General features: G+C 40.7%; 1 long non-coding RNA gene across 2 annotated transcripts in view; it reads left to right on the top strand.

Moving 5' to 3' along the window:
• The window catches only part of LOC137621982 (uncharacterized), a 37,558-nt gene that overhangs the window by 11,017 nt on the left and 8,124 nt on the right, over positions 1-18,417 (top strand). The window contains exon 3 of one of the 2 annotated variants that reach the window (XR_011040310.1): positions 11,128-12,756. The exons of the other annotated variant lie outside the window; for it this stretch is intronic. This is a non-coding gene — a long non-coding RNA (uncharacterized lncRNA). Of the gene's footprint in view, positions 1-11,127; positions 12,757-18,417 lie in introns of those variants that run through there. 2 annotated transcript variants of the gene reach the window in all.

The following is an 18,417-nucleotide window of genomic DNA, read 5'->3' on the forward strand; positions in this document are numbered from 1 at the left end:
GTGGGACTTTTCTTGGAATTCTTGTTGAAATTCTAGTTAATTGCATAGTCTAGTTGTTGAAGGGCACCATACCGAGTACAGTATAGGAATGTGATATCTGGTGTTCCTCAGGTTAGTGTTAGCGGGCCATTACTTTTCATGCTACATAAAAAGTGATTTAGCCCAGAAGACAAGATCATTACATAAGCAGATAATGCTACTCTTTACATAAATTACTTTTTATGAATGTAAATCGGTGGCTGTCCCCCTTAATTTTCAATTCTGACCATCCTTGGTATTCAGGTCTTTGTTAGTCTGTACCATCTTGTATGTACATGTAGCACTTGGTATGCAGTTTTGTCTAATTCTTGCCTCTTCCATCATAAGGATCTGCACTATATAGTATTCTGGAAGTTTTATTCGAGCAGTAACCAGATTGTGGAATGATCAACTTTTAATCTAAAGTTTAAGTTCAAGTTAAAGCTTGCAGCAATGTTTTTGTTAGAAAGGTTGCCGAAAGTCTATTCATAGTTTAAATATATAAGATTTAATCTATAACATTTTTACTGATCTACATTTCATTTTTTACTAATTAATTCTAAATATTTCCTTATACATTTTGCATTGGGCTATTTTTTTTTGTACAGTAATACATGGCCTGGAGGTTGGGGTTCCTGTGTGCATGAGATGTACCCTAATTCACCTACCTGGGTTTTATAGTAGACAACTGGAATTTTCAGAAAAGTCAGGGGGACTTTCTGAAATCTGGCAGCAAGTGAGAAATTTAGGCCTAACTTCACCAAATCGGCCAATAACTCCTACCAGTAAACTCTGGGTACCTGAAGTAAATATGCCCATATCTCCCTTGAAATTAAGGTAAAAGTATCATTTACCACTCAAATGTTTCCTTGTAATGATTTCTTTTCAATGATATATAAATTAACTTTGGGGATTTATAACCAAATGCATCCCCAAAAATGTTCCCAGAATTAGAGAAAAACTAATTCACCTCATGAAGGAAAAATGGTCAGAATAAAATATATAAAAAGGAAAGGCTTATATTGACAATAATCAAGAATTTATTAAAATAAGTATTTTGTAATATTCTATGCACACAGGAGCATACTGTAACTTGTAACTTCGTTAAAAAATGTTTTCCTAATGCTAGTTTGCTAGTTTAAGTTTATTGCTCTCTACCATGTTATGTTGGTTAATATTTTATGAATATTATGTACTTTGAAAAATTTCTGAAGGGTAAAATCATAATAGAATATATAGGCTACACATTTTCCCTAAATAGACTTTAAATCTAGCTATAGCAATAAAGTTTTATTAACCTATGATGTAGATTTAGTACTGAAAGGGTACTATGACATGAGAAATCAAGAAGTTGTAGTTGTTGAATTAAACTAAAAGATTCATGACAAAAGTTTTAACCACAATTAATCCCATCAGACTCTGTAGGAAAATCGGATAACGTTTTAGGTAGTTTAGCCTAAATTTATAATGAGACATACATCAGGTTTCTCCCTCCATCATTAAAAGTATAAATTTACTCTCCTATTTAAAACAGAGCTTAATTCTTTAATATCAAAAGATAAAATTCAAAGCTAGTATATGTTTATTAATGGAAAAATACATGTATTGAGTTTGATTGAAGTGTCTATTTTCATGACACAATATTGTAAGTTTTAACTAACAGTAAAAGTCAAATTTAGACAAGTGATAGTATTAGTTTCTCATGATTGTGCTTTTGATAAATTTCTCATCCCATACTATCCCCTAAGAATTGCTTCATGTTGCATTACTTACAACCAAGCCATTTTTACATTTACCAAAGCTGCAGCAAGGAATATAGTTGCTGCGACAGTGATATGTTCCACATTTTGTGAAATCCTCAGGTATTGGATTCTTCCCATAAGTTGGTACTTAAAGATAAGATACTGTACCTTATAATCATATAATGTTCGATTAAAGGGCTCCCATCTAAGTTTAGATAAAACAGAAATCGTGTAACCTATTTCCAACTTTTAAATACATTTCGGGGTGTGCCTTTAGAACAGCAAGTTTAGTCCCAAATAAATATACTGCAGGCAACACTTGCATAGTTCCTTCAATAGCTGAACAGTCAACATATAAATGGCAATATATCTGACTAAATTCCCAAATCCAGTTTTAACCCACATTTCACTTCATACTTGATAATGAAGTTCATTCCAGTAATACAAGAATAGAATAAAAACAGTGTCAGATGAAAGGATTAAAAGTTGGTTGCATCCCTGTTGAACTGCATGGAGTACATAAACGATGCATTGTATTTTTGGTTCTACATAAAAAATCATTTCTGGAACTTTTTACCAATCCAGCAGACAACCTTCATGGGGTGAGATTATATTCATTTGGACCTGAAATTCCTGGCATAAATCTCTACTGCTGTATCTTTACAAGGATGTTCTAAAGCCATTCGATGATTGAGGGACGCGAGCATTCCTTTTTGGAATTCATGGCCAGAACTTGTAATTTCATTGGAAGTTTTTCTTTTGCTTTTCTGGCACTTTTATTGACATTGCAACATTAGATTCAAACAATATATTTTTGAAGTACACTTTGCTTTACACTAAGATGTATTTAACATTATTACAAAGATCTCTAAATGTTCTTACATTAGATGTCTACATTTTATGAACATTGGCCATTACATCTATATTGAATCCAGTCTTCATGATGGTTGAAGGTGTAGTTTTATCCCTAGTCTTAAATTTTCTCGATCATGAAGTATGGCCCATGGTTGTAGTAGTTATTAGGTCATCCTCCTCACAGATAGGAAGGAGATGAAATATCAAAATGAAGTAATTCCTCCATAGTGTCCTTGTTCCTTAGTGATATCAAACATTCGATACAAGTGAGCACCTTTAAGAGTTGATTTTTGTTGGTATATTACCGAGGACTTGCTTGATTGATGGAGTGATGTAAATGTTTTCAGGTTGGTCATGCAAATTCTGGTAGAGATACTAACTACTTTGGTGCTAAATCTTTCTTTGCGCAAAATATGATATAGTCTTGCAAATGCTTTTAGCGTAAAAATTTTACTGACATCTTCGGTTGGTACTTCATTGTGAAGGCAGTCTTCATCTGCGATTATTAAAGATTAGTTAGTTTCTTTCTGAGTGTCTTGTAATTGCTTGAATGTTCCCCTCAGGCAGATTTTGATGGTATAAAAGATAGGTTTACAAGAGTGTTTTTGTCGAACTATCAATGATTCCTTCTGTTTTCTTCTGAAATCTATTAATTGTTTGCTCTAAGGCCATATCAGCTCCAACTGCTTTGAAACATCTTGGAGTTTGCTTTATTACGAATTTCCCCTTCATGAATACCTGGATTCTACAGAGTATTTTGCCATATCAGTTTGCTGATGCGCGAGCTCCTGTAGCTTCCGCTTAAACTGAAATGATTAAAACATGTAATGAGTATTACACTTTTGCTTAACTGTTCATTATGTACAATGGTTTTAATTTTTCTCCCAAAATGAACACTTTAGTACATTATCATAAATATTCACATTCTCTTTATACAAAGGTCTAATGACCTAGGAACATCGCTCTTTTCTTGGTGTTCGTTTGCTTTGACCTCTTTTTCTTTAAATTAAACAAAACTGCAAAGAAACTGTAGATCTTTAATTGAAGCAGCATTGAAGGCCTCCTTTAAATCTGCAGCATCATAGAACCCACCATTAAGATTAAAAAGCAACATATAGAAGTGACTTGTGTATTTATTGAACTTATTTATTGGATCAGTACATAGTTGTTTAGGCTACATCCTGTACTGTTACATTTTGATTAAGAACATTTTGTGTACTTCTTAAGGCTGAGAAGCAAATGTTAGCATCAAAGTGGTTGACCAAGAGTAGCTGACCACACGCATTGTCACATAGGTTACATTGTGGAAATTTTTTTCAAGATAATTATTGAGTGTCTTTGATAAAACTTAATTCATATCTCAGGCCATTTGAAAGCTCCCACTCAATAGTTTTCAATATTAATCTTACCCGATAATCATGTAGCTTTGTTGCTGTCAACTCCGTTGCCCGACAGAATTCTACGGAAGGGATACGCCAGCGATCACTATACAAGAAGGGGGTGTACTCACCAGCGCCACCTGTGGCCAGGTACTGCAGTACTTCTTGTTGACACCACCTCAATTTTTCCTCTGTCGTGCTTCCGGCAAGACCTACATGGATACGCTTATAATTTTGGAGTCTTGTTCACGGTTTTGGTGAAGTATTGCTCTAAGATTTCAGCTTTCGCTATACAGGAAACTTGTCTCTTAGCTTAGATAGCTTTTAGATGGATTTGATTAATGGTTAACGATATTTTGCTTTAATTGGAATTCCCCCTTGACTGTTCTTTGATTCAAGATGTCCGACCTTTCTCAAGCTCCTCCCCAAAGACAATGTAGGACTTGTATTAGGCGTATTCCGAAGGCCTCGGTTGATCCTCACACCTTTTGTTCCGACTGTAGGGGAAAATCCTGTCAGTTGGAAGATCGATGTGAGGAATGCGCCGGACTTTCGGAACTTGATTTTGTTCGATTCCTCAAGTATACCACTAAGTTAGAGAGAGAGAGAGTTAGGAGGAGTTCGGCTCGCTCTTCGCTTTATTCCTCACCCCATGATCCTCAACCTTTTCCTCCCCCTGTAGTGGCTACCCCCGATCCTACTATTTGTGCTCAGCCTGATATGTCTGATGTTTTACGTGCCATTCAGGCTTTAGGTGATAAAGTGGAGTCGGTAGTGAGTGACCACAAGTTCCTCTTGGCAGACGTCAAGGAACTTAAAGTGAAAAGTGCAGTGGGAAGTGGTAGTGCCAGTGCTGTGCCGAGTGCTAGTGTCAGTGTCAGTGTTGTGCGTGAGGGTACTTCTGTGCGTGCCAGTCGTCCTCCCAGTCCGGGACCTCTTGCAAGCTCCCAAGCCCAGGGGAGAAGCAATGTCGAAGGGCAAAAGGGTTCGGCAGGCCTTGATCGGCGCACAGCAGTATCCTCGGTGGTTGCGGGCGTATCTTACAGAGATCGTCACTTCCACTCTCAGACGATTGAGCCCTTATTTTACTCGTCTGCAGAAGAATTTTCGGGGAGAAAACGCTGGACTCAGGTCTCAAGACCTCTTGAGCGTAAAGTCCAGACCGCACGAGTTCTACAGCCCGGATGTAGTCATTGGGCTAGCTCTGACTCGCCGCAGTCATCAGGTGACTGCACGCCTCCTAAGAGAGGTAAGGCGATGCCTCAACAGACCTCAACTTCTGTTAAGGCTCTGCCTCAACAGACCTAGTCTGTTGATCCCAAGATGGCTTTGCTGCAGTCTATGCAGTCGCAGCTTGCAGTATTGATGCGTGAGTTTCTGGCAGAGAAGGTTACACCTCCTCCTGCGAGCGCTCCTCCTCCTCTACGCAGTCCAGTCTGCCAGACGTACGAAGTTGAGGTTCCTCAAGCTACCTCCATGCGTGAGCTACCGCGTTGGGAGTTGCCAGATACCAGCGTTGTGCAGCAACCTCCACCTTCCTTGAGGCAGGAACCTCTTACCACGCGGCAACCTCCTCAACAATGGGGACAGGAGTCTTATGCCTTACAACCTCCTCTACCTTTGAGGCAAGAGTTTCTTGCAGTAAGACCATCCTCGAGGCAGCAACCTCTTGAGGTACGACAACCTCTGCCATCCTTGAGGCAGCCACCTCAGCTCTCGCAGCCGATACCTCCACTTTCCTCGAGGCGAGAACCTCGACTCTCGAGGCAAGCACCTCAAGAACCTCAACTCGTGAGACAGGAGCCTCTTTCTGCGCAGCCGCCACCTCAACTCTCGCAGCACCCACCTCAAGAACCTCAACTCGTGAGACAGGAACCTCTTACTGCGCAGCCACCTCAACCCTTGAAGCAAGCGCAACTCTTGAGACATGAACCTCATGCAATGAGTCAGCCACCTCAACGCATGCATCTACCTCTTTCTCCTCAGCTTGAGCAGTCTTTGCAGCCTGAACCTCAGGTTTTACTACAGTCGCCTCTCACCACGCTTGCTCCCCAGACTCCCGCAGAGCCGCCTCCTTCCCAGCCTCATGACTTTGTCATTACCAGCCCTCATCCTCTTCAACAGAGACTTGAGGATGAATCCACAAGTGTATATGCACCCGCTTGTCAGGATTCTGCCGTTCAGCATACCGCTGTAACTTTACCTCTCGCTTCTCAACCCTCAGGTGATGAGGTTTCTGAGGAGGAAGCTGCGCACCTGGATGATCCCTCTTCTGACGTGGAGGAACCCAGGTCGTTACCACCCTCCATTGACTTTCGCAAGGTCCTGGCTCTTTTCAGAGAAGTTTACCCTGATCACTTTGTTTCTGCTACCCCTCGCTCTCCTCCATCAGAGTTTTCTCTAGGCATGCAACCTGTTAAGTCTGCCTACACTAAGCTCGTCTTCGCTAGATCTTCTAAGAGAGCTTTGAGAATGTTAGGGGATTGGTTGCAGTCCAAGCAGCAACTAGGGAAGACGTCATTCATGTTTCCACCTACTAAGCTGACTTCTAAGGCGGGCGTATGGTATGCCACAGGAGAGGAACCAGGCTTGGGAATCCCTGCCTCTGCCCAGGCTGACTTCTCAAGTTTGGTTGACTCTCCACGAAGGTCGGCTATGAGGCGCTCTAAGGTCTGCTGGACCTTTTCTGACTTAGACCACTTCTTAAAGGGAGTCTTTCGCGCCTTTGAGATTTTTAATTTTCTCGACTGGTGCCTGGGGGCCTTGAGCAAGAAGACTGCCCCATCTGACAAGGACTCGGCCATGCTTATAATGTCCTGTATGGATAAAGCAATTCGCGATGGTTCCGGCGAACTTGCCTCCATGTTTGTTTCGGGAGTACTCAAGAAAAGGGAACAACTTTGCACCTTCCTTTCCACTGGTATCACCTCTTGTCAAAGGTCTCAGTTACTTTTTGCTCCGCTTTCTAAGTTCCTGTTTCCTGAGGACCTTATCAAGGAATTGTCTGCGGCTCTTATTCAGAAGGACACTCATGACCTTGTGGCCTCTTCAGCACGTAAGGCTAAGGTTGCTCCTTCGGTTCCTAGAACTTACCGCACCCCAGTGGCCGATACTCCTGCTACAAGATTTATTCCGCCCTTTCGTGGCAGAGCCCCCAACCGAGGAAGTACCCGTCCAGACGGTTTCAGGGGCAGGTCCAAGAAAGGTCCCAAGCCTTCGAAAGGCAAACATTGACTCTCCTCCTCTCCAGACAGCAGTAGGAGCCAGACTCAAGATCTTCTGGCAAGCTTGGGAAAGAAGAGGTGCAGACGCCCAGTCTGTCAAGTGGCTAAGGGAGGGTTACAGGATACCATTCTGCCGCAATCCCCCTCTGACCACTTCTCCCATCAACCTCTCTCCCAACTACAAGGAAAAGGACAAGAGGCTAGCGTTACACCAAGAGGTGTCGCTCCTGTTACAGAAGGAGGCAGTGGTGATAGTCCGGGACCATCAATCCCCGGGCTTCTACAACCGTCTCTTTCTGGTGGCCAAGAAGACAGGAGGTTGGAGACCGGTGCTGGACGTCAGTGCGCTCAATGCTTATGTCACCAAGCAGACGTTCACTATGGAGACGACGAAGTCGGTCCTAGCAGCGGTCAGGCAGGAGGACTGGATGGTCTCGTTGGATCTGAAAGACGCTTACTTTCACGTTCCTATTCATCCAGACTCCCAACCTTTCCTGAGATTCGTTTTTGGAAAGGTTGTGTACCAATTCCAAGCCCTGTGTTTTGGCCTAAGCACGGCGCCTATGGTGTTTACGCGACTGATGAGGAATATTGCGAAATTCCTCCACTTGGCGGACATCAGAGCCTCCCTTTATTTAGACGACTGGCTGTTAAGAGCCCCCACAAGTCGTCGCTGTCTGGAGAGTCTCAACTGGACTTTGGACTTGATCAAGGAACTGGGTCTTTTGGTCAACTTAGAAAAGTCCCAGCTTATTCCTTCCCAAACCATCGTTTACCTGGGAATGGAGATTCGGAGTCAAGCTTTTCGGGCTTTTCCGTCGGCCCCAAGAATCAGCCAAGCCCTAGAGTGCATTCTGAGCATGCTGAAGAGGAACAGATGCTCGGTGAGACAGTGGATGAGTCTAACAGGGACCCTGTCATCGTTAGCCCTGTTCACCGAGTTAGGGAGACTCAACCTCCGCCCCCTTCAATTCCATCTAGCAGCTCACTGGGACAAGAATATGACACTCGAAGCGGTCTCTATTCCTGTTACCAAAGAGATGAAGACTACTCTCATGTGGTGGAAGACCAACATCCTTCTCAAGGAGGGTCTATCGTTAGCGGTTCAGACCCCCAATCTTCATCTCTATTCGGACGCATCAGACTCGGGCTGGGGCGCGACCTTGGACGGACAGGAATGCTCGGGAACATGGAACAAGGAACAGGAAACGCTTCACATCAACTGCAAGGAGTTGCTGGCAGTTCATCTGGCTTTAATGAACTTCAAGTCCCTCCTACTAAACAAGGTGGTGGAGGTGAACTCCGACAACACCACAGCCTTGGCATACATCTCCAAGCAGGGAGGGACCCATTCGAGGAAGCTGTACGAGATAGCAAGGGACCTCCTCATTTGGTCAAGAAGTCTAAACCTCTCACTGGTAACGAGGTTCATTCAGGGCAATATGAACGTCTCGGTAGATCGCCTCAGCAGGAAAGATCAAGTCATCCCCACGGAATGGACCCTTCACAAGAGCGTGTGCAACAGACTTTGGACCTTGTGGGGTCGGCCAACGATAGATCTGTTCGCCACCTCCATGACCAAGAGGCTCCCTTTGTACTGTTCCCCAGTTCCAGACCCAGCAGCAGTTCACGTGGATGCTTTTCTGCTGGATTGGTCCCATCTCGAGCTATATGCATTCCCGCCGTTCAAGATCATCAACAGAGTCATTCAGAAGTTCGTCTCTCACGAAGGGACACGGCTGACGCTGGTTGCTCCCCTTTGGCCTGCAAGAGAATGGTTCACAGAGGTACTACAATGGCTGGTCGACGTTCCCAGGACTCTCCCTCTAAGAGTGGACCTTCTACGTCAACCTCACGTAAAGAAGGTACACCCAAACCTCCACGCTCTTCGTCTGACTGCCTTCAGACTGTCGAAAGACTCGCTAGAGCTAGAGGCTTTTCGAAGGAGGCAGCCAGAGCGATTGCCAGAGCAAGGAGGATATCCACTCGTAGAGTCTATCAATCCAAGTGGGAAGTCTTCCGAAGCTGGTGCAGAGCCAGTGCAGTTTCCTCTACCAATACCTCTGTAACCCAAGTTGCTGACTTCCTGTTACATCTTAGGAATGTTAGATCTCTTTCGGCTCCTACGATCAAAGGGTACAGAAGTATGTTGGCTTCAGTTCTCCGCCACAGAGGTTTGGATCTTTCCTCCAACAAGGATCTACAAGACATCCTTAAATCTTTCGAGACTTCTAAAGAACGTCGATTGTCCACTCCAGGCTGGAATCTAGACGTAGTCTTAAGGTTCCTTATGTCTCCTAGGTTTGAACCTCTCCAGTCAGCTTCTTTCAAAGACCTTACTCTCAAAACTCTTTTCCTCGTCTGCCTTGCAACAGCCAAAAGAGTTAGTGAGGTTCACGCCTTCAGCAGGAACATAGGATTCACATCCGAATCAGCAACATGTTCCTTACAGCTCGGATTTTTAGCAAAAAATGAACTTCCTTCACGTCCTTGGCCTAGATCGTTCGAAATTCCTAGCCTTTCCAACATGGTGGGTAACGAGCTAGAGAGAGTTCTTTGCCCTGTCAGAGCTCTAAAATACTATCTTAAAAGGTCAAAACCTATACGAGGACAATCAGAGGCCTTATGGTGTGCCATCAAGAAACCTTCGATGCCTATGTCCAAAAACGCAGTGTCGTATTATATAAGGCTTCTGATTAGAGAAGCTCATTCTCACATGAAGGATGAAGACCTTGCTTTGCTGAAGGTAAGGACCCACGAAGTGAGAGCTGTAGCCACTTCGATGGCCTTTAAACAGAACCGTTCTCTGCAGAGTATTATGGATGCAACTTTTTGGAGGAGCAAGTCAGTGTTTGCATCATTTTATCTCAAAGATGTCCAGTCTCTTTACGAGAACTGCTACACCCTGGGACCATTCGTAGCAGCGAGTGCAGTAGTAGGTGAGGGCTCAGCCACTACATTCCCTTAATCCCATAACCTTTTTTAACCTTTCTCTTGAATGCTTTTATTGTTGTTTTTTGGGTTGTTACGGTAGGCTAGAAGCCTTCCGCATCCTAGTTGATTTGGCGGGTGGTCAATTCGTTCTTGAGAAGCGCCTAGGTTAGAGGTTGTGTAGAGGTCCTTTAGTATGGGTTGCAGCCCTTTATACTTCAGCACCTTAGGGTTGTTCAGCCTCCTAAGAGGAACGCTGCGCTCAGTAAGGAAGACGAACTTATTAAAGGCAGAGTAATGGTTCAAGTCGACTTCCTTACCAGGTACTTATAATTTCATTGTTATTTTGAATAACTGATAATATGAAATACGGGATACTTAGCTTCTTGATATACATGTACACTGGTTTTCACCCACCTCCCTGGGTGTGAATCAGCTACATGATTATCGGGTAAGATTAATATTGAAAAATGTTATTTTCATTAGTAAAATAAATTTTTTAATATACTTACCCGATAATCATGATTTAATTGACCCACCCTTCCTCCCCATAGAGAACCAGTGGACCGAGGAAAAATTGAGGTGGTGTCAACAAGAAGTACTGCAGTACCTGGCCACAGGTGGCGCTGGTGAGTACACCCCCTTCTTGTATAGTGATCGCTGGCGTATCCCTTCCGTAGAATTCTGTCGGGCAACGGAGTTGACAGCAACAAAGCTACATGATTATCGGGTAAGTATATTCAAAAATTTATTTTACTAATGAAAATAACATTTTCAACATAATGTCTCTGCCTTTTGCTTTTCAAGGATATGATATCTACTTTTTTTTTTTCTTAAGTCATACTTAAGTAATTACAAATGCTAGGTTTGACAGTTGAGTATGCACCAAATACAGTGTCTTGTAAATCATTTGTCCTAATGAATACTTCATACTGAGAGTAAACACTTTCTTCAAGAAATTTACTGGTTTTATTTCAGTTTTTCTGCACTTTCTGGATTCCCCTTGGTACTTACAAAACCCACACGACACATTACGGTCATATATTTTACACTGAACTGTTGGTTTCTCCTGGAGAGAAGTCTGATCTGATGCCATGAACAGATATATCCTTTTCTGCAGTTGGGTTACTGTTGACATAACTCCCAAGTTTTTCTACTGTCTTTTCGACCATTTTCTGTTGAAGATGGTGGTTCTGATGAAGGAGCTCGGCATGAATATTGTCATCTACAATGATTAATGATACAGCCTCCTTTGCCATGACTAGTCTGAGGAATAGAACCTAAAAGTTTGTAAAATTGTCTTACCTTAGTGCCAGAATTTATAAAATATATAATTTTATAAGGAAATTATACCAAGAACATTTCAAAAAGGGTAATCATCAAACATCATTCTTATCATAAGTGCCACCTAGATACAATGACCATAAAGTGGCATTTTAAAAATAGTTATGACGTTACTGTATGCCTCTGTATGATATGTAATAGTGCTTATTTTAATAAGTGTTGATCTGTTGGTGATATAGCTCCAAAATTCATTTATATACTATTGGAAAGAGCTCATTAAAAGGAACATTTTGAGTGGTTAATGATCTTTTCATGTTAATTTTCAAGGGAGATATGGGCATTTTTATTTCAGGTACCCAGAGTTTACGGTGGTCGAAATTGTCACCCAATTTATTGAAATTAGGCTTAAATTTTTCACTTTGTCAGATTTCAGCAAGTCGCCCTGACCCTAATGATAATTCGAGGCGTCTACTACAAAACAGAACTGGGTGAATTGGGGTACATAAGCACACAGGAACCCACCAGGCCCTGGACTATTGCTAGAGCTTTTGGGTTTGTAGCATCCTGGTTTACTGACTAGGGTATTAGCTTGGTTATAGTAGTTCCTGGTTTGGCATCCTGTCAGGCTTAACAACTTTATTTCTAGGTCTTGATGTGTAACCCCCAGAAATCTAGATTTGATTCTGTAGCAAATTTATTAAATTTTGTTCTAAATTTTTGTACATGCTAATAGATGCTCCAAAAACTTCAACAAATATCCCAAGTGATCTGTATTTCTTTTCAATATAGTTATCATTTAGCATCATAAAGTAAATCAACAATAGTTGTTCGATAGCTTGCCATTTTGTACAGGGATTATTTTTAGCTAGGTAATGGTGTATGTATTGCAACTTTTTTAGCCACCTCTTCTTGAAGTTTAAAAAAAAGGAATGACCTGTATTGTTTGTGGTTGTGATTAAAGGTGAAAAATTTTGTATTAAATAGGCTTGTAAGACCTTATTGATCATTTAAGTTCTTGATTTTTTTTTTTTAGATAATTCTATCTAGAAACTTTTTGAAGTACAGTAATTAGGAAAAAAAGCTTACTGCAGTATTCATGATTTGGTTATAAATAGTATTAAACCTGTTAGCCTTGGACTTTTGTAAACCTGTTAGCCTTGAACTGTGAAATTTCATATGGTATATTAACCAACGCACGGTATTTTGTAAATTTTATTGAAAACTTTGCTTAATATATACACAACCCTTGCAATAGTGTATCATTGTAAACCCATGGCTTTCTTTATATATAATTTTCATATTGGCCTTAGCTGAAAGATTATTTACTTGGAAGGGCCTATGCATCATGGAGTTTCTCTTGTGAAAATTGGTAACAATTCAAATAAAAAACCTGAACTATAAGAAGTTAAGAATCTTTCGGCTAGTGTATGGAATGTTAGCCTAGTCTATCGGATGAAGTAAAAATCTTTGTAAAAAAAGTCCCGAATAAGGTTAGAAAACTAGTAATATCTTCCTGAACTATCTGCAGGGGTAAACTTCATTCAGATTAGTATTGTATGTCAACAGGCTTGCCCTGTATCTAACTCATTGCAGGTGAAAAGAATAATTTCCTTCCTTACAGTCAGTTGTATTTTTTTTTTTTTTTTTTTTTTTTTTACTGTCCATAGAGGAAGAAAGTACATTTACTTTTAGCTTCCATCAGGACGACATGGCCATCTCACCTAAAAATAAATTTTTCGCTTCGCTTCAAAATCCGTTTTACTTTTAAAGCTGGACATATTGAACAAGCCTTTAATCAGTTTTTCATGACCCTATCTCAGGTTGTGTGTGACTGAAAGAACTGGAGGATTAGTCCTATTAAAAAATAGTTGTATTGGGAAAATGGATGGATCAAATTAGTAGAACAAAATTTTATTTTCTATACTGCAAGGTAGCATCAATAGTGTATTCTAGAATCAGGAGTCAAAATCTGTGGATTATTTTTAAAGTAAATTTGTTGGTGGGCTACGGGTCACTTCAAAGTTAAACCCTTACATTGTTTTTTCTCATACTGTGCAAATACAACCCATCGTAACTTAAGAGAAGCTGGAACAAGATCTCTATATTTGTGTTTTTGGGCTCAAGCCATGTCGTCCTGATGGAAATTCCTTAAAGTAGCTTCCTAAGGGATATATGTACTACAGTGATATTCCCAGTGAATTTTACCTTTAGGTATCCAGAATTCTAACTCCTGGAGTGAATATCCTTAAATTTTCTCTCAAGGATATCACATAATATCAGAGGACGTATTCTTGACACGCCACATAGCAATCTGCACCCCTAATAGCGTTTACGCTTCGAGGTGGTGTGGCAGAATAGAAGCGTGGAAATATGTTTTGTATATAAACGGTTGGTGGTGGTGTACATAAACTTTTTAAATTTTGTTTTGGTGTGATCATTGTGTATTAACACTAGAATGCCCGATGGAGTCATTTTGGCTCCTTGCTACTATTCAAATAACTCCCGGCTCGGTTCCTCCATATAAATTTACGAATCCTTTTGTGACTTTTATTGATTTTGAGTGTATTATATCCTACAATCCTAGAAAAGTTTACCGGCTTACTTTAGATATAATTTTTTCAGATGTTGTAATGGATGCCCAAGGGAGTCATTTTGACTCTTTTCTGTGAAACTCTTCTTAAATCACATGAATTCCCTTTTCTAATAATTCTACATCATATGTTGAAGATTATAAGATAATTTTTGCTTTACTACAAGCTAATAAATGTTTTGCTTCCACTATTTTCTAATTTCCTTGTGATTCAAGTAAATTTTCTACTGGCAATTTTCAAAAAACATAACTTTTTGCATTTTACTGATATTCATCGAATGACTACATACTTTCTCTCCTCATTTTCATTATCCTTGTATGAATGCAACATTCATACATCTGGCAGAAGTTGCAGAGCCTAATACTTGTTCGACTGTTCATTTCATTACAAATAAAGAAACAGATGAGTGTACTTGGGAAGATATTGTCGCTTCGGATGGTATATAGTGGAAGAAAATTCTGGCTGATAAATGCTCAGGGGGCAGACGGTCAAAACAAAATATTTTAAGAGAAATGCCAGGACCTACAGGCCATGCAAAAAGATGTAACACTGTTGGTAGCCCAGCAAGTGCATGGCGACTAATGATTGACAAATTCATAATAAAGCACATCAAAAATTGTACAATTGCTGAAGCTCACAGACAGAATATAAGCCAAAATTTTTCTCTAAATGAGGAAGAACGAAGCATTTATTAGTGTTATGAATGCCAGAGGTGTAGTAGGTAAGAATGACAGACCTGTGCATAGCCTTTTGAGAGATAATTGGGGTGGGTATTCCACTATGCAAGCAAGCTATGTCAAGAAACATATTCTGTGAAATTCTACGGTTTTTGCTATTCGACTCTAAATCTACACGTTCAAAGAGACTCAAAACTGACAAATTTGTGTTATTTTCTACAGAATGGAATAGATTTATAGATAACAGCATTGCTTGCTGCAAACCGGGGCCTAATATATCTATTGACGAGCAGCTCTTTCCTAGTAAGGCAAGATGCCCTTTTACACAATTTATGGCATCATAGCCTGATAAGTACGGTCAGAAGTACTGGTTAGCTGTAGATAAGGAGAGTGAATATCTGGTGAATGGATTTCCTTATGTAGGTAAAGAAGAGCATCGTGCTACGGAAGAGAGTTAGTGATTATGTGGTCATGAGACTAATGGATCCTTATTTGAACAAAGGGAGAAATGTCACAACAGATAATTATTTTACAACAGTCAACTTAGCCAAGCAACTAAAGATACAGGTAACCAGTATCATAGGGACTATGAATAAAATAAGAAAAGTACCTGCGACAGTGAGAACCACGAAAGATGATTTGTATTCTACCAAGCTTTACAAGTCTGGTGACATGACTCTTACAGATTATCAGGGAAAACTCAAAAAAAAAGTTGCAGTTCTTAGCACTCTCCATCAAGATGTTTCTTTAGAAAATAATGCTAAGAAAACACCGGAAACAATCAAATTTTACAACGAAACAAAATATAGAGGGAACATTTTGGACCAAATGGCTCAAAAGTATTCAGTGAGGACGTGCACAAGGCGATGGCCTATTCATTCCTTCCAAACAACCTTAGACCTGGTAGCTATAAATGCATGGGTTATCTACAAGAAAGAGACAAAAGAAAAAATTACCGGGAAAGAATTCCTAGAACAACTATCCGAAGAATTAGCAAATATAAATATACAGTCAAGGAAGAAATTGGATCAGAGGGAAATCAGTGAAATGGAGAAAACAAAGATCAAAGCAGATACCTAAAAAAATACTGCCAAGTGAAGGCTCATTGCAAGAAAAACCGTACAGTAGTAAGTAGCACGAGATGTGAAAAATCTTTATGGGACCTGCACCTCAAAAGTTGAACTTGTGTAAAAAATGTGATCTGGAATATATTCAAAAGGATATTCATGTGTTCGCCTATTGTATGATTACTAGGATATCTACCACTTTATTTTCCAGATTTTTTTCAGTTTCTTCATTCCTGTATACATTGGAATACAAATTACTCTTTATTTATGTAACAATGAATATAAGAATCAATATATAAACTTTTATTCACACAATTAAGGTTGAAAATATATAGGAGTCAAAATGACTCTCCCTGGGCATCCATGTGGGTAACTAAATTTCATATTAAGTATTTCTAACAAAAGAACATTGAACACAATAATGTTGCATTGTTTGTATATAAAAATGGTTATAACAATAAAAAGAAATGATCAAAAACTAATTATTTCCTGAAATAACTAAAAAATCCTATGGCAGTCAAAATGACTCCCTTTGGGCATCCAGGCACATTGCTAAAGCCTGGCATCCTAGTGTTAAGGCTTGTCCACACGACCGAGCCTGATCAGACCAGAGCATACAGAGGTTGTTTCTGAGCACTGGCAAGGCGAAAAAGTTGATCTCCAAGAACTGTATGTCATGTGAACTTGGTGTGACCACCAAATACGTATATACCACTTCGGCAGAGCCCACAAGCAGACCATCAATAACATGAGCTCACGAAGTTGTGCATATTGGTTTCACCTTAGCCTTCAAGAAGAATCTGTCCGTAGTAAGCCCACAAGTTCCTGGATACCTTCATCGTGGGACCTGTGGTAGCTATTGAACAAGTTGTACAGTATTGGACAAGAAGCCTCTTATCTTGGATAACAGTTGGAACATAAGTCCAAGAATGAAAGGTAGGAATGACTGCCCTTTTCCTTTTCTTCGCCTCTTGGGATATAGCAGTCGTACCATTGTGGAGCTGGATCAGACAACCACCGATGCATGTAAGCCACTGAGATGAGTAGGCTACCCTTTCTTTACAATTTAATATGTATTGAATTACAATATCTGCCCCATACATCTAACCTAGGGGAAGGATGGATAGAAAGTATGTACACCCACTTCTACAGTGCCTATATTGTACAAAGACTTCCCACATAGGTTGTCTAAGGATTTTGCGGATTTTGCTCCCATATAGTACCAAAGTACATTGACACTTCCCAGACCAGTAAATCAGCCAGTTTGGTTGTAGGGACTTCTGCCCTCCACATTAGTAGTCTCCTATTAAAGGTAGGAAGTTTGTGTTACATAGAGAAACAAATTGCACATTTTAATCACTTCTATTCGTTCTGTAACTGGAATACAAACCTATGCTATTTATTAAGGGTGAGCCCCTAGCAAATAGCCAAAGGTTTGCATCGTTAGGAAAATTACAAATTATCTACGAATTTGGCCTTTCCTAACCAAATAAACCTGAGACCTTTGAGTTACACTGCCCACCTCAACCACCCCACATTGAGTGAAGGTAGCTCTAGCTGTTAGGTGGGTGTGGCCTGCCCACCACCCTAAAACTAGCTTTAAAATGCTTAATTGCCATTTCAGCTTTTTACTTGTATTTAAGGTCTCAGATTTGTATTGTTAAGAGAACACTGTACAAATTGGTTAGAAAATTTGATATGCTTGTATTGCACATATGAGAACTGCTAATAGAGCCTACATTACTTTTGGATGGCGTTTCCTTCCCAACCTCAATAGCAATTTTGCAGCAGGCAATTTCCAGAGATTGAGTGTACTCTGTCCCGATAGATTGGTACATATATGTTAGTCCACCTCCCTGGCCCCTTCCTTGAGACACGGGTGGCCCCAAGTCTACTGGTCCCTTTCTGCTACCTCACTTGAGCTAGTGTATCTTGAGAGCAAGATACACTAAGATGAGGTTGTAGAGAGAGCATCTTTGCAGCCAGATATTAAGCAGTATAGTTTACACACTCGCTTGCCTCTGCCGATGAAGCATCACCATTAAAAAGAAGCGGGTATGGTGCTTATCCTCAGGGCATAGATGATGTATCTCCTGCTAGCTTGTGGTAATCATGGGTTTTTCCCTCTAGAGTCTAGACACACTTTACTTTGCAAATTTGAGAAGAGCAAGCTCCTCTGTATTGTGACAGTCCCTCCTCTTAAGGGGATCAATCCATGATCGAAGGGAAGTTGAGCAGTCTTGCCAGCCCTGGGCCTTAGGTGCCAGGATGGGATGGTCCTAATCTAATCCTCCTCAAGGCACTGGCAAACATGCCTACCACTAACCTGAGGAGAGTCTTATTGGGATTTTTCCCTCAAGAGAGAGAAACCCTATTCTGCATTAGCAAGTGTTTCAGGCTCTTTAAGATGACAAACCTTTGAGGGATTGGGTTCTTGTCACCTTCATAACCTCGACCGATTGTGACAAAAACCTAGAACAAGTTGCCTGGTGTTACTTAGACACTACAGTGCTCCTTAAAGAGACTATGGCTCATCTGCTAGTGCCACAGCCTTTTTATTAGCCCCAACAAAAGCATCAAGGAAGTATCCAGACACTTCCTTGTGGCTGGTGATGATGTAGTAGGTTGGCTAGGGCTCTAGCCACCCGT

Source organism: Palaemon carinicauda, chromosome 28, assembly GCF_036898095.1.
Source record: "Palaemon carinicauda isolate YSFRI2023 chromosome 28, ASM3689809v2, whole genome shotgun sequence".
Taxonomy (NCBI): Eukaryota; Metazoa; Arthropoda; class Malacostraca; order Decapoda; family Palaemonidae; genus Palaemon; species Palaemon carinicauda.